Source organism: Pristis pectinata, chromosome 14, assembly GCF_009764475.1.
Source record: "Pristis pectinata isolate sPriPec2 chromosome 14, sPriPec2.1.pri, whole genome shotgun sequence".
Classification (NCBI taxonomy): Eukaryota; Metazoa; Chordata; class Chondrichthyes; order Rhinopristiformes; family Pristidae; genus Pristis; species Pristis pectinata.
The window spans coordinates 29,541,443-29,559,227 of record NC_067418.1 but is presented as its reverse complement, the minus strand read 5'-3'; the positions used below and the strand labels follow the sequence as shown (position 1 = coordinate 29,559,227).

General features: G+C 40.2%; 1 protein-coding gene across 2 annotated transcripts in view; it reads right to left on the bottom strand.

The window, feature by feature from the left end:
* pde3b (phosphodiesterase 3B) overlaps positions 1-17,785 on the bottom strand; it is a 146,023-nt gene that overhangs the window by 29,542 nt on the left and 98,696 nt on the right. The gene's annotated exons all lie outside the window — the stretch shown is intronic.

Here is a 17,785-nt window from a genome sequence, read left to right as displayed (position 1 = left end):
GTTTGAACATCGATATGATATTTTTTAATGACTTCAGGACATATCTAAGCACTTCACAGCCAAATAATTAATGCTGAGTTAACCTGTAAACCCTTGTATTTTTCCAAAGCAAAATCTCACAAATAGCTACAAGATAGGTGACTGATTTATTTCAAATAAATACTGCTTGGGACATTGAAAGTCGCCCTTTTTTCTTCTTTGAATATGGACTGGAAACTTATACGTCAACCAGAGAAGACTTTCTCATGTTAAACTCTTAAAAGATGACATCAATGACAATAACCAAGAAACATTATCACTAGAAAAAAAACATCAATTCAAACGCCAGTTTATTCATTTCAAAACTGAGCACATTTTCAAAGTAACAATATATGTTGAAATAATTCCCAAACCATGCATTCCCCAGATTTTGAGATTGTAACAATTGGAAAAAACAGAGTTCACCATTATTCTACTATGAAATTAACAGCAATTTTTGGGATGAGCACTTGTGCAATTAAAAGTGAAACAATAAAATCCCAAAGTTGCAGACCACAATTCCTTTAAAAATCTACCTCTTTGAACAAACTCCAAACATGGCTTAAAGTACATTTTCAAGAAAATAATCCTATGAGGTGCTTTGGATGGTTTTGCAATGCATTACATAAATGAGTGCTGTTGTTGTCAGCAATGACCTCTGCCTTTGAGAACAAGGGCAACAGGTGCACGGGAATATTACATCCAGCAGGTTACTGTCTGAATCACACACCATCATCACTTGAAATTATATCACTTATTTCCCCACCACTCCCCCAACCCCATCTCCACCCCTGTGTCATAGGGTCTAAATCCTGGAGCTCCCTCTCTCATTGTATTGTGGGGGTACCTTCCCCAGAAGGACGGTAGCACTTGAAGGTGGTGGCTCACCACCAACTTTACAAGGACAATTAGGGATGGGAAAAAAATGCTGAATTGTTCAGGCAATTATCACAAAATTGAGGCTTGTTCTCAAGGGGATTTGATCAGCAGTACTATAAACTGTGATGTGTCCACCTCTAAGAAAACGGTACCCAATATGGAATACAGTTGTTCCAAATGACTCTGTTAAAGGAAGTAGCTGACCTGACGGAAAAGAAAAACAACTGACATCCATCCTGGACACAAAATTCTTGTTTGCTGACTACAAAAAATTCTGCTCTGGTACAGAGGGGTCATAAATTTTAATTCTTCTTTCAGCTTATCTTGTTTTAGATGCTCCTTTGTGTTATTCCTTTCCCTTGTTTGTAGACATTCTAGCCGTGGAGTAATGATGACACTGAATTGTTTGCTCACTTCCATTTCTATTGAAAAAGCAAGCAAGTGAACGTAATTTACAGGCTCAGTATCCCAGCATCCACGGCATTCAAGAACAAACTGTACAGAAGGTCTGACACAAATGTCAAGGTAAACCTAACCTTTTCCAGCATCAAATAAATTCTGCCTTTGGAAAGAAATGGAAACGAAAGTAATGGGCTCAGAAGAGCAATCCACCAAAGGTGATACATGCAGAAGGAGCACATGCATCGCAGAGTTAAACTGCAGATAGATGCAGGAACATTTCAGGAAATGGAGAATTATAAAGTTACTGCTGAAGTGCCACTGATGACCACAATTTAGCAACACCGATCAAAATTTAAGCAACATTAACTCTGTGCCCTTCAATCTGTGAATCATAATTGATGGTCATGTGGATACTTTTACATAAGTAATTTCACTCAAAATCTAACATTATACTTGATTCCATTTTGCCTTTGCAGCTTCAGAGTTGGTATGAGACTCAAGAGCAATATTTGCACATGGTAAATACGTATCATATGGAACAAAAAAATCTATTTTTCAATACAGAATCTGTACTTATCACCAACAGCTATGCAACTGAAAAATTTACCAAAAGGGAGGCAAATTAGCATATCACTGACAGCTCATTTGAGGCTTCATGATTAATATGAGATTTTTACCATTTATTCTGCCTACTAAGTTGTCCAATGCTTCAGAAGGCATTTCTAGCTACCATGAGTAAGAGGATAAGGATGAAGTTACTGGCTCAGAGTTCGCTGTCAAAATTATGGTAAAGCTAACAGCATTAACTCATTTATGCAAACTACTCCAGCTACTTCTGTTCAAGAAGCTTTAATTTCCCATTAGTTTTGTGAAAATCACACTTCAATGTATGCCTTACCACTGAAATACATTGAAAAGCACAAGGTTGCTGTACTAGCACAGTAAAACTGAAATAAAATTGCAATGAAGATTACAGCTGTTTTAAAATAACAGAGAGCCCGCTAGAGCCATGTAAGGTTTGTACACATAAAATTAAGCTTGCATTTGCAGCAGTATTACATGTGCTCTGATACACTTTCAATTACTGCCCACAAACTCCTCTGGCATTTTGAAATAATTAAGTGCCTTCTGGTGCTAATATTTGGCATATTTAAAAGTACAAAATTTAAAATTTATTTCTCTTTTCCAATGCTCTATTTTGTTCTCTCACTTAAAATTTTCTTTGCTCTCTTTTTATTGCTGGTATTGAAGCCACCATTTCATTTCCTTCTCAGTTTTTATGATGTTTATTTCACAGAAATTGAGGAAATACAAAGCTATTTCCTGCTTTCTGCTTCCTGCATGTCAGCTGGATAATTTGACTACATCATAGTTGCTAAGTGGCATGAACCATCTAGGCCTGATGCCTGCAGGTAACCAGTCCACACACAATATTCTGCTCTGTTTTCTTTAGTTAGCAGTGAAGTAAATTCAGGCCAGTCATTTTTCATTGCGGTCACAGAACAGTATAACGAGTCAAAAGACAATTGAACATGCTGCCATTAGGATAACCGCACTTGGTGCTCAAAATCACCAGCCCCACATAGACAACCATAACCATAAGACAAAGGAGCAGATATCGGCGATTCAGCTCATCGAGTCTGCTCCGCCATTCTATCACAAGCTGATCCATTCTCCCATTTAGCCCCATTCCCCTGCCTTCTCATCATAACTTTTGATGCCATGGCTACTCAGATACAGCTCAATCTCGGCCTTAAATACAACCAATGACTTTGCCTCCACAGCCCCACCCGCCCCCAGGATTCAGTAAATCCTGGGCTTTAGTGTTTCACAAAAAACCCATGCAAAACTAGGCTACAGCCAACTCAAAACAGCCTAGAATTTCACAGGGTTAGGTTTTACCAACTTTAGCAAAAAAACAGTTACCCAAAATTTATTATGCATGTGTGAATCAAAGCACTGAAATCTTTGGGTGTTGTTTTGAATTCTTATAACTTTGTATCAAATATCACACTGAAACTAATGCCTACTATTCTACAATTTTGAAAGATACAAAAAATGTGACAAAGCAAAATCCAAACAACAATTGATCAATGTCTTATAGTTTACAGAAAATACAGCATGTTAGATTTAATGTTACAAACCAATCAACAACAATATTTACCTCTTGTAGAATATACAAAAAAAAATTGGACACAGGTCTGTCAACATCACCAAGGAAAAGACAAGATAATCTTTGTGGAGAGAGGGGAGCATATTCTTCAGCAGCACACTGTGAAGGTGTGCATTAGATTTATCAGTTCGTTTTTCACTATTCAGTTTGATGATGGGTCTTTTACTAAAAAGTTCCCGATGAATCTATTTAATTTTGGTATTTACACCTTTTATTTCTGAGTTCCAGCATTTGTAGTTGTTCTCATTTTATTAATATGAATAAACCGCAGAAGGTAAATGACTTGTTTGTGCCAGTCACTAATCTGTCATCTCATTTCAGGGCATATGTCAAAGAGAGGTGCATATTATCAAAGGTAAATATTGTTAATTATGGTATTAAGACATACTAGAAGCAACATGCATTGGCTGCCTGGAAATAACCTGCCAGATAAGTTGATGAAATTAATGCATTCAAAACTAAGAACATTGTTTTTAATGTGCACTTAATTCTGAGGACATTGATTATATGGTGATGAAGAAACAGTGGGTAGCCACAAGGATTTTCAGTGATGTAATCAAGAATCCTTAAGTACAAGAACAAACTGGGAAGTATATAACTTTTAATTTCATGTGATAAGACAACAGTGTATGTAGTTACTAAACAGTGGCTACCTGGAAAAGCCCCAAGCCCTAAAAGTTCTAAGCACACTTTTCTTTATACACATATAAAATTTGTATTGCCAGTTTTGCATATAACACATTTTTTGTTTATAAATCTCACTTGCAGTTTTTGCAACTTTGGAATGATATTTTACAGTTTAACATTTATAAATATCAACAGTCATAATTAACAATGCTATAAAATTGAAGTCAATACTTAATCATCTGGGCTATGCACATCTACTTATCACAATGTTGTTGTACCACTGGTGTAGCAATGGCATGACTGATGCAGACATGTCACTTTCATTTCAGCACACAAAATCTTACTATGTGTGGAAATTGTCTCCATTCACTAGATGCCAAAGCCCCAAAGCAATCCGACTTAACCCCCCACCCCACCTCTCACTGATTCATCTCTGCCAGTAATTTAGTCTACTTTTCAAAGTACTTGATTTATCCATTCCTTTGCCTGTGGCCAATGATGCAGCCATTTCGGGTTTTGGTGGTCAGTGGGCTTTCCTCTCTGCTTACTTCAGTCAAATCTAAGTATCCCTGTTACTTCATCATGAATTCAAGGGGGAATATAATGCCTGGACACCTGCACTTGTTCCCTTTCCAATAATTTCTGACATCTTTGAAAATCATGGGTCCATGCATCTTGATCAGCACTGGTTTCCAGATATTTTAACTTCAAGCCTCTCTGGCACTATCCCACTTCTTTAGGATCCTTTGGAATTTCAGACTACGAATATTCCTTCAGCATTCAGAATGAAAATCTTCTGCTCTGGCAATGTTACATACTGGATTTAGCTGCAAAATTTTGAATTTGCATAATAACTGCTAATTTTGATTTGATTGAAGATTCACTCAAGGTACCAAATAAGCTGTTGTGTGAAGTTAGCTGTTACCAGTAAATTTACAGGGAAGGTCAGTTAATCTGACCATAAACAGCATTTAATATCTAGGAAAAGTTTTATCATCCAATCTCTAAAATTTACTCATCAGCAGATAAGAAATAGTATGTAATAACTCAACTCTGGTGCCCCACAAGGCTGCATCCTCAGCCCTCTACTCCCTAAAAACTCATGACTGTCTGGCTAGATTCTGCTCTAACTCCATCTGTAAGTTTGCAGATGATACCACCGTAGTAGGCTGTATCTCAAATAACGATGAGTCAGAGTACAGGAAGGAGATAGAGAGCTTAGTGACATGGTGTCATGACAACAACCTTTCCTCAATGTCAACAAAAGAGCTGGTCATAGACTTCAGAAAAGGGGGCAGTGTACATGCATCGATCTACATCAACGGTGCTGAGGTCGAGAGGGTTGAGAGCTTCAAGTTCCTGGGAGTGAACATCACCAATAACCTGCCCTGGTCAAATCACGTAGATGCCACGGCCAAGAAAGCTCACCAACGCCTCTACTTCCTCAGGAGGCTAAAGAAATTTGGCATGTCCTCTTTGACACTCACCAACTTTTATCGATGCACCATAGAAAGCATCCTATCTGGATGCATCATAGCTTGGTATGGCAACTGTTCTGTCCAGGACCGCAAGAAACTGCAGAGAGTTGTGGACACAGCCCAGCATGTCACGGAAACCAGCCTCCCTTCCTTGGACTCTGTCTTTATCTCTCGCTGCCTTGGTGAAGCAGCCTGCATAATCAAAGACCCCACACACCCGGGTCATTCTCTCTTCTCTCTTCTCCCATCAGGCAGAAAATACAGGAGCCTGAGGGCACATACCACCAGGCTCAAGGACAGCTTCTATCCCACTGTGATAAGACTATTGAACGCTTCCCTTATACGATGAGATGGACTCTTGACCTCACAATCTACCTTGTTGTGACCTTGCACCTTATTGTCTACCTGCACTGTAGTTCCTCTGCAGCTGTGACACTTTACTCTGTACTGTTATTGTTTTTATCTGTACTAACTCAATGTAACTGTACTGTGTAATGAATTGACTTGTACGATTGATATGCAAGACAGGTTTTTCACTGTACCTCGGTACAAGTGACAATAATAAACCAATACCAATAACTGCCATCACCTTTGACAAAATACAAGCAGCTTGAAATAATGATCATCTATATAACCCATTAGAAACTGACAGTAATCTGTAGGTTCATAGATGCCAAAGTATTTATTCAAAGCATATTTGAATTCCAAAGAGAGCCCACAAATGCACAACAGACACATGGGTGCTAGCCAGGTTAAATATCCCTTCTATCATCAATGATACAGCAAAAAGCTTTACAAGAACCAACACTCAATGTCATCTAGCAAAACATCTTATTGCCAGAACAAGCCACCGGAATATTGCCTGGATGGTGGTGCTGAAAGAACCACTGAAAGTGTCTTCAATGTACCTGCAACCTTAGAGCCACTGCAAACTGCCCTTTAGGCTGTTGAGGAGTCAAGACAGTCTTCCATCTACCGTTAGAATGCCTCACTGCATGGACAGTGCACATAATTATCCGTCATATTTTCAGGCTTAACAGCACGGTGACGCAAGACTCCGTACTCCACTGGTTGAGTCCGAAGACACGCACACACAGAGGCATAAATCATCTGCAGATGGAAAATTGTCGGCTTGGTGAAAGAGGCCCTATAGCCTGCCCTTGAAGAAGCTCTGCAAGACTGGGCACTGCAGACAAGTATACATTAAATTCCAGGAGTACTTTCTGCAAGATGTTTTTAAGCATGGGACATCATGTGCAAAGGACAAGAGAGGGTAGATTACCACATAACACCAGTTCTTAATCCTATGGCTATATATTATTGTGTTATTTATTTTCCTTTTGAACAGTTTTCTCTGTCGAAGCTCAAGTATATGCTGATCACAAGCTGACAAGACAAGGGAGCAGAAGTAGGCCATTCGGCCCATCAGGTCTACTCCAAAAAGGGGAAAAAGAAAAAAAGGTAAAAAGAAAAAGAAAAAAAGAAATGAGAAATAGGGGGAAAAGAACTATTCTAACCCCAATTTCTGGCCTTATCTCCATATCCCTTGATACCTTGACTAATTAGATATCTATCTATCTCCTCCTTAAACGCCTCCAATGATCTGGCCTCCACCGCTGTACGTGGCAAGGAATTCCATAAATTCACTGCCCTCTGGCTAAAGAAATTCCTCCTCATCTCTGTTTTAAACCTGTACCCTCTAATTCTAAGATTGTGCCCTCTGGTCCCGGACTCACCCACCAAGGGAAACAGCTTGGCCACATCTACTCTGTCCAGTCCTTTCAGCATTTTAAATGCTTCTATGAGGTCCCCTCTCATTCTTCCGTACTCTAGTGAGTACAGTCCAAGAGCCGACAAACGCTAATCATATGTAAGCCCTTTCATTCCGGTAATCGTCCTCATAAATCTCCTCTGAACCCTCTCCAACATCAGTACATCCTTCCTAAGATATGGGGCCCAAAACTGTACACAGTATTCCAAATGAGGCCTCACTAGTGCCCCGTAGAGCCTCATCAACACTTCCCTACTTTTATACACTATACCTCTCGTGATGGACACAATGTTGTCAGAACATGATTATTTCAAAAAACTTTTCTACTGGGTACTGACAGACTCAATGAACCAAATGATGTCCACCTGCATCACAGCAATTCTATGATTCTTCATAAGTCAGTGATCATGAAATGGAATTCATCTGATTGACATTTATGGGATCTGATGGAGTGAAAAGGAAAGTTGTTCTTAAAAAAATCAATTTATTGAATGTGAAGTTCCATTGGATATTTTTTAAATGTTATGATGCAAAATAAATTTAAATATTTGCTTTTGCATGCTCATATTTTGATAGACTTACACAAAAAACAGAGTTGAAACAAGTGGAAGGTAACCCCAAGTCCAGGGGTTGGCACATCACATCAAGATATCTTTTTTTCACATGAATCATCTCTGTAGATTGAGCAAAATAAACTTTATCCATTCCTCCCAGTGAATACATACTCCAAAATACACACTCACATTTTGCTCTTGGTTCTGCACTGACATCCAGTCCCAGAAAGAGCGCACTACCTCACAATCTACCCACCCACCCAGTCACTTCTTGTTCCATCTCTGCAAAAGTCTGCAGTTCCCAGACTAGCCTCATTCACCACCTCAGAACCCATCAAACCAGACTGGAAGCAAGTCATCCTGGATCTCCAGAGACTGCAAAAGACAACTGATGGAAACTCGGGAGATATGCTTGATGAATAAAAGCTCAAGTGTCCTCCATGTAGAACATGTTGATATACCAGGTGATTAACTTTCTGCAGCTATTACAGCTCAAATTCCAATGTTACAAGAGCCATGAGATAACAGGATCAAAAGCAGCCATCATAAATATGGCTGTTGTTTAAAAAAAAAGCAAAGCGGAAATAGTCAACAGGTCAGGAAGCATCAAAAGAGAGAATCTGAGTTAATGTTTCAGGTCAATTACTTTTCATTTAAACTGGGAGAAGTTAGAAGTAAACAAGTTAAAAGATGCAGAAAAGGTAGAAAGAAAATGAGAGTGCTATTAGGAAGCTCCATGGTAGCAAGGTTAAATGACAAGAGGTTGTAAGGGAACACAAGGTCAGCCTAAAGGAGATGCAAATGGAGAAAACATAACATCCCCACCATCTTTTCACAGCTACCACAGGGGAAGAGGTACAGAAGCCTGAAGTCCCACACCATCAGGTTCAAGAATAGCAACTTCCCTTCAACCATTCTGTTCTTGAACCAAACGGCAAAACCCTAATCACTACACAGTTTAGCAATACTTTGACCACTTTGCATTAAAATTTACTTCCTTTTGTAATTGTGTTTTCTTGTAAAAATTGGTTATAATTTATGTTTAAATTATGTTTTTCTTGTGAATGCTGCTTATATGATGCTATGTGCCTGTGATGCTGCTACAAGTAAGTTTTTCATTGCACCTGTGCATACATGTACTTGTGCACATGACAATAAACTCAACTTTGACCTTCAATTATCAGAAGAGAAACTGTGAAAACATGTAACAGCACAGACAATTAAAATGTCAGGCAACTCAAAGCTCAGGGTCATACCGGCGAACTAAATTGAGGTGTTCTGCCAAGTGGTCACCTTATCTGTTTGGTCCTACTGTAGGAAGTTAAGATGTGCAACATCTTCCATTTTTACTCCTTTCTTCCCACCATCCAATGTCCCAAAGGTGAAATAACAATCTACTTGTTCCAATTTTAATTTCGTGTACTGCATTCACTTCTCACACTTGGGAAACTTCGAACAGTTTGGGTAATTGCTTTACAGAACACCTCCGTTCAGCCCACAAACATGACTCCAACCTGACTTTGATGTGTCTGGTGGTTCTTTTAAATAATTGGACTGCTAATCCAGGGGCCTGGACTAATGACCAAGAGAAGTTCCAATCCTGCCACAACACCTGTGAAATTTTAATGTATTTAATTTAATTTAAAACTTAAATTTTAATATAAATTTCTAGCTATTTACAATTTATATTTACTACCAAGATTAAGGGACCTCATATCCAGCTTTGCTGCTGATACAAAGATGTGTGGGGAAAGTAAATTGTGTGAACATAAGAAGTACATAAAGCAAATAAAGTATAGAATAAAATACAGAAAACTGTGAAGTTAAGACACCAACGTTAGACTGTTGTTTACTGACTGCAGCTCCACCTGCAATACTATAATTCCAAGCAAACTCATCACCAAACTCAGAGTCCTGGGACTCAACACCTCCCTCTGTAACTGGACTCTAACCACAATCAGTTGGTAGAGGATAGTCAGCAATACCTCCAGCATGATTATTCTCAACACTGGTGCCCCACAAGGCTGCATCCTCAGCCCCCTACTCTACTCCCTAGATACTCATGACTGTGCGGCCAGATCCTGCTCTAACTCCATCTATAAGTTTGCAGATGATACCACCATAGTGGGCCATATCTCAAATAACGATGAGTCAGAGTACAGGAAGGAGATAGAGGGTTTAGTGACATGGTGGCGTGACAACAACCTTTCCTTCAATGTCAACAAAAGAGCTGGTCATTGACTTCAGGAAAGGGGGCGGTGTACATGCACCTGTCTACATCAATTGTGCTGAGGTCAAGATGGTTGAGAGCTTCAAGTTCCTAGGAGTGAACCTAGGTCCAACCACGTAGATGCCACGGTCGAGGACAGCTTCTTTCTCAATTCAAGTCATTATACAAATTAAATGCAGTAGGGGTCTCAATGACAATCTGCACTGCTTCATCAACTTTTCAAACAAATACAAAGGAACGTAGGAATTACTGTACATTAAGCTCGCTTTTAAACTCCTGGTAATCACATGATACAACAGATGTACTGTTGAATCACTGAGGGAGTAGCTCTTCATTAAGTGGTCCACACAATCTGGGCACAATGGGAAAACCCTTGATGGTAGGAAGCTGACAACTCATCGCCTATTCCTTCCATGATGCTCCACTTATTTATTGCTTACCACATTAATATAATTTAAGATATTTATTTTTAAATTGATTTTAAGCTGTTACCTTGAATCTCTATAATTTTGAGATTAAGTAGCCTTTCCATGTAGAGTGTTGCCCAATGACCAGTGAGTCAAGGAGTTTGACATTCAAATCCTATTACCTCAAAGAAATTGGTAAGGTTGGGCCTTACTATTTTAAACCATATCACCTCTTCCAAGGGTTATGCATATTATAATAATTAGAGACTATAATGATTCAGATTGTTATGCTGCAAGTACTCGTTTAATTTCCTGGCAAGAAACAATTTCATTCTGTTTCCAAAAATATGTTGACCTTGCAATCATAGAATGTTAAAGCAGAGGGGGCCATTGATCCATCAAGGCAAAGGTGACTCCTTGCTACAATTTAACATATCAGAGCTACTTCACTGCTCCATAGATATATTTCTTTGTACTCTTTTTTTCCAATACTTATTGAATTCTGTTTTGAATATTATTGTTGAAACTGTTTTCACCACTTCAGATTGCACATTTCAAATCAATATTTTTTTAAAAACAAAAAATAAACTTGAATTCTCCCTGGTTATTTTGTAAGAATGCCTGGTTTCTGACCCTCCTTATTCGTGTAAATGGGTGGTAGATGGTCACATGAACTCAGTGAGCCAAAGGTCTTGTTTGCATGCTGTAACCCTCCTTGACTCTGCAAGTCTATGACTCCAGGGTTGTCCAATTATGAGCAGCTTAAGACATTAGATCTATATTCTTTATAGTTTAGAAGAATAAGTGGCGATCTCATTGAAACATACAAGTTCCTTAGGGGACATGACAGGCTAGGTGTCAAGATATTTCCAGCAGTGAGAGAATTTTGAACGAAGGGCCATTCTTACAAGATTAGGGGGCAGTCATTTTAAACCAAGGTTTGTACGAACAACTTCCCACAGAGTTTGATGAATCTTTTGTAATTCTCTACTCCAGAGGATTGTGGAAACTATATCACTGGGGGAATGTAAAGAAGAAGCTTAAGTAAAATTTTTGAAAGATCAGGCAATTGAGGGCTATGGAGGACTGGCACAGAGTAGGGTGGTGGGGCAGTCTTGAGTGGCAAAGTGGCCCATTCCTGCTGTTATTTTCTTATGTTCTGATATACTGAGAGGAGGATAATAGCAGTAAAAACGTACAAAACCTTAGTTAGGCCACAGATGGAGTAGTACTGTGTGTATTTCTGGTCATAACACTATTGAAAGGATGTGATTGCATTGGAGAACACAAAAGAGATTCACCAGGATATTGCATGGGATAGAATGTTTCAGCTATGTGGAGAGATTGGATAGGCTGGGCTTATTTTGCTTGGAGTGAAAAAAGCTGGGAAAAGACATGATTGAGGTATACAAACCTATGAGAGGCAGAAACAGGATAAAACTGAGAAACTTTCCCCCTAGCAAAAGTGTCCAGAAGGCATGATTTATGCTAAGTGGTAGGAGATTGAGCAGAGACTTAAAGAATTGTTTCACCTAGAAGGGATGAAATCTGGAAAGCACTGTCCAAGTGGATAGTGGAGGTAAGTTCCCACTTCCTTCAACCCAACAATTGTGCCTTAAGCTGTTGAGGCTTCAAGTTATGGAGTTCTATCCCATTAAACCTCTTTCCTCCTTTCAGAGCATAGAGCAACATTTAAGAAGTGATCACTTGAGCATGTGAAACACCATGGCATAGAAGACCATGGGGTAGGTGCTGGAAACTGGATTGAATATAGATAGGCACTTGATGGCCAGCATCGACACAGTGTGCTAAATGTCTGCTTCTGAGCTGTGTGACTCTGGAAGAGGTAGGTTTTAAGGTGGTTCAGACAGGAGGAAGGAAGTTGAAACAGATCAAAAGGCTTGGAACCTAAACAGCTTAAGGCTCAATTGTGGGGTTGAATAAAGTGGGAACTTGCAGAAGAGGTCACAGTTTACAGAGTACTTGCAGGACTATAGGTCTGGAGGGGCTTGCACAGAGACAGGGTGAGATTATACGTTTCCAGGTGCAAGCCGTCATGCACCAGAATCGGTTGCAGGTTTGGCTGTGCTTCTGAAGAAATTTTGGAAAGTTGCAGTAATGCATCGTGCAATGTGTTGCAATTACAGCAAAGCAGCAGGGAGCAAATATTTAAAAACATTGGCTGTCAATAAAGCAGGCTACCTTATTATTATTGGAGCTACACCAGTTGTCATCCATGCAAATTGAGTGCACTGCCTCAAACTCCTGACACAAATCTTTAAAATGATGTGTTTGCAAAAATCAGAAGTTAATGATGTGCAGCAGAATTTCCAGTCCCTGATGTTCTTTTAGCCACACATATATGTAGTTTACCCAGATGAATTTCCAGTCATTGATGGCACTAAAAGCATTGATCATAATGGATTTTACAAAGATATGCCACTTAATACTGAGGGGACATGGCCATCAGAATGAGATTTATTATCACTGACATAGGTCGTGAAATTTGTTGTTCTGCAGCAGTAGTACAGTGCAAGACATAAAAATTAGTATAAATTACAAAAATAAATAAATAGTGCAAAAGTGGAATAACAAGGTAATGTTCATGGACTGTTCAGAAATCTGATGGTGGAGAGAAAGAAGCTGTTCCTGAAATGTTAGTGTAGGTCTTCAGACTCCTGTACCTCCTCCCCGATGGTAGTAACATGAAGAGGGCATGTCCCGGATGGTGAGGGTCCTTAATGATGGATGCCACCTTCTTGAGGCACTGCCTCTTGAAGATGCTATTGATGGCGAGGAGGATTGTGCCCATGATGGAGCTGGCTGAGTCTACAACCCTCTGCAGCCTCTCTCGATCCTGCGCATTGGAGCCTCCATACCAGGCAGTGATGGAACCAGTCAAAATGCTGTTGTGAACGTTAGTTTCCTCCCATCAGCCCAAACCCAAATGTTGCCTGTCTCTTTCTCTGAGTATGCAAAGGACTGCTTCATCATTTAAAGAGCAGTAAATCAAACTGAACAATATGCATTCATCCACAAACAATCGCACTTCTGGTGAGATGATGGGAAGGTCATCAATGAAGACAGACACTGCAGTGATATCCTGGCCTGAGCTGATGAATCAACAGCCACAACCACCATCTGTGCTTGCAAGACTCTGCTGATGAAGAGTTTTCCCACTGATTCCCATTGAATGCAAATTTACTAATGGTTCTTGACACGACAGAGTCAAATGTTTGCTTGCTATTGACCATATGGATCAAGCCTGTGGTGGGTTCTAGAGCCAAAGGACCCTGGTGAAAATCAAACTGAGTAGCAGTAAGCATTATTTTGACGAGCTAACAACACTATTTTACTTAGCAATCAAAATAGCAATTAGGATGCAATAAACAAGATAGATGACCAAAGGCTAGGTTATAAGAACCAAATGATATAATGTAGTGGAGTTTAGGTAGGGAATGTAAGAGTCTTGGGCTCAAGCAGCTTAAGGTATGGACAACAACTGTGGAAAGGTTAAAATACACAGATCAGCATGTTTATCCACTGCACAGTCCTCTTCATCATACAATGTGGAATATAAAGCAGTGCGGCACAGAAAAAGGCCCTTCAGCCCACCACGTCTGTACTGACCACGATGGCAATCCAAACTGATCCCACCTTCCTGCATGTGTTCTATATCCCTCCATTCCCTGCCTGTTCATGAGCCTATCTAAATGCCTCTTAAACCTTGTCATTGTATCTGCTTCCACCATTTCCCCTGGCAGTGCGTTCCAGGCACCTACCACTCTCTGCGTTAAAAAACAGTTGCCTCATAAGTCTCCTTTAAAAAATTTCACCCTCTTACCTTAAAGCTATGCCCTCTAGTATTTGACATTTCTACATTGGGAAAAAGACTCTATCCTATCTACGTATGACTCTCATAATTTTACATATTTTTACCAGGTCGCCCTTCAGCCTCCAAACCAACAGAGAAAACAGTTCAAGTTTGTCCAACCTCTCCTCATAGCTAAAGATCTCTAATCCAGGCAACATCCTGGTGAACCTCTTCTGTCCCCTCTCCAAAACCTCTACATCCTTCCCGTAAACCGAATCTCAAATAACGACGAGTCAGAGTACAGGAAGGAGACAGCTTAGTGGCATGGTGTCATGACAACAATCTTTCCCTCAATGTCAGCAAAACAAAAGAGCTGGTCATTGACTTCAGGAAGGGGGGCAGTGCTCAGGATTCTGTTTACATCAACGGTGCTGAGGTCGAGAGGGCCGAAAGCTTCAAGTTCCTACGAGTGAACATCACCAATAACCTGTCCTGGTTCAAACACATAGATGGCTTAGCCAAGAAAATGCACCAGTGCCTCTACTTCCTCAGGAGGCTAAAGAAATTTGCCATGTCCCCTTTGACCCTCAACAATTGTTATCAATGAACCATAGAAAGCATCCTATCCAGATGCATCACGGCTTGGTATGGCAACTGCTCTGCCTGAGACCCGAAGAAACTGCAGAGTTGTGGATACAGCTCAGCACATCACAGAAACCAGCCTCCCCTCCATGAATTCTGTCTACTCTTCTCACTGCCACAGTAAAACAGCCAACATAATCAGAGACCCCACCCAACCTAGACATTCCCTCTCCTCCCCCTCCCATCAGGCTAAAGATACAAAAGCCTGAAAGCACATACCACCAGGCTCAAGGGCATTTCAAGACGCAGTGCCTCAAGAAGGTGGCATCTATCACTAAGGACCCTCATCATCCGGGACGTGACCTCTTCTCATTACTACCAGCGGAGAGGAGATACAGAAGCCTGAAGACCCGCACTCAATGGGTTAGGAACAGCTTCTTCCCCTCTGCCATCAGATTTCTGAATGGTCCATGAACACTACTTCGTTATTCCTTTTTTTTGCACTATTTACTTTGTAATTTATAGTAATTTTGTCTTTGCACTATACTGCTGCCACAAAGCAACAAATTTCATGACACACAAGTCAGGGATAATAAACCAGATTCTAAGCTTTTATCCCACTGTTATAAGACTATTGAATGGTTCCCTAGTATGATAAGAATGGATTCTTGACCTCACAATCTACCTCGTTATGGTCTTGCACCTTATTGTCCACCTGCACTGCATTTTCTCTGTAACATTTTATTCTGTATTCTGTTATTGTTTTTCCTTGTACGACCTCAATGCACTGATGTGATGAAATCTGTATGGATGCATGCAAAACAAAGTTTTTCATTGTACCTTGGTACATGTGACAATAAGAAACCAAATCATCAACAATAAACCAATTTACCAATTTAATGTGGCAACCAGAACTGCACACAGTACTCCAAATGTGTCCTAACCAAAGTTTTATACAACTACAACATGACTTCCTGACTTTTATACTCTACACCCCGACTGAAGGAGGCAAGTATGCCAGATGTCTTCTTTACCAACCTATCTATTTGTGTTGTCACTTTTGGTGAGTGATTGACTTGCACCCCAAGATCCCACTGTACATCAATGCTCCTTGGGGTCCTGCCATTTACTGTATACTTTCCTCTTGCATTTGACTTCCAAAGTGTAACACCTCGTACTTTGTCTGGATTAAACTCCATCTTCCCTATTCTCTGCCCACATTTCTAATTCATCTATATCCCGCTGAATCTTTTTACCACCTTCCTCACTATCAACAACTCCGTCAATTTGGGTGTCGTCTGCAAACTTACTGAGCAGCCCACCTATATTTTTGTCCAAATTATTTATAAATAATCACGTACAACAGAGGTCCCAGTAATGATCTTTGCTGGACATCACTGGTCACTGATATCAAATCAGAATAACACCCCTCCACCACTGTCTTCTATGGGCAAGCCAATTTTGAATCCAATCTACCAAGTCTCCATGGATCCCATGTGCTTTAATCTTATGCATCAGCCTACCATGAGAGACCTTCTCAAAAGCTTCACTGAAATCTATGTTTACAACATCTAATGCCCTGCCCTCAATCATCTTCATCGTCTCCTCAAAAAACTCAATCAAGTTTGTAAGACATGACTTCCCTCACAAAAAGTCAAGTGACTATCCTGAGCAAGTCAATGCTTTTCCAGAAGTGAGTAGGTCCTATCCCCAAGCATCTTCTCCAATAATTTCCCTCCCACTCATGTAAGGCTCATCTGCCAATCACTTCCTGGTTTGCCTCTACTGCCCTTCTCGAGGAACAACACTGGCTATTCTCCAGTCCTCCTGTGACTAAAGAGGATTCAAAGATCTGTGTGAAGGCCCCAGTAATCTCCTCTCTTGCCTCTCTCAATAACCTGGGATAGATCCCATCAGGCCCTGGGGACAGCCAGCTCAATGCTCTCAAGAGACCCAACACCACCTCCTTCTTGATATCAATATGTCCCAGAGTATCAGCATATCCCTCCTTTATCTCATTTTCCTCCATGTCCTTCTCCTTGGTCAATACTGATGCAAAGTTATTATTTCGTACCTCACCCACTTCCTTTGGCTCTTTGTCCTTGTTAGCCCTACCCTCTTCGAAACTCAAAATGGAGCAACTGTCCGCATTCTGCAACTTGACATTTTGGAAAAATGGGGCAACAGAAAATAATTAATGCATGCCATTTTCAACAATTAAACTTCAGTGACATTGTCAAATAATTTTTTTGTATTCCCTCAAAGGTATCCATTATTTCAATTTGTCTGCAGGTTCTGTATTTTCTCACTTTCTACAGATTCTGCAACAACATCTCCTATCCAAAAGTCAATTTCTTTATTTTCTTACATGGCATCTGCTTGACAATACCCTGCAGTATGCAATAGTAACTGGACTTTTAGTCCTGAGTCCAAACACTCACAAGAAAATATAGCCATGTACTTTTGAAAAAAACCAGTGTCGGCTGCGTCCTGCTGGTGTCCAAAATTAAAAGTCTCCTCTCCGCTGGCAGTCGTGCAGCAATGAAACTATGATCTCATCATCGAACAGCTTGGTGAGGAGTGGGCCAGATGGCCAGACCATCCAGATCCTGCGATCTCTCTTCGTGATAACTAATTCAACTGTAGTTACTGGCCATTGGACTTGTTATTATAGAAAAGACTCTACGTTGGGAAGGCCCAGCATGGAGAAATATTACAGCATAGGGGAGGGGAAACAGCAAGAGGAAGACACACACAGTGGATATATTTTAATAAACACTAAAGCAAATACAAAGTCATAAAATGATACCTTGTCTTATAGGCTGGGAAAAACCATGGTACACCAAAACC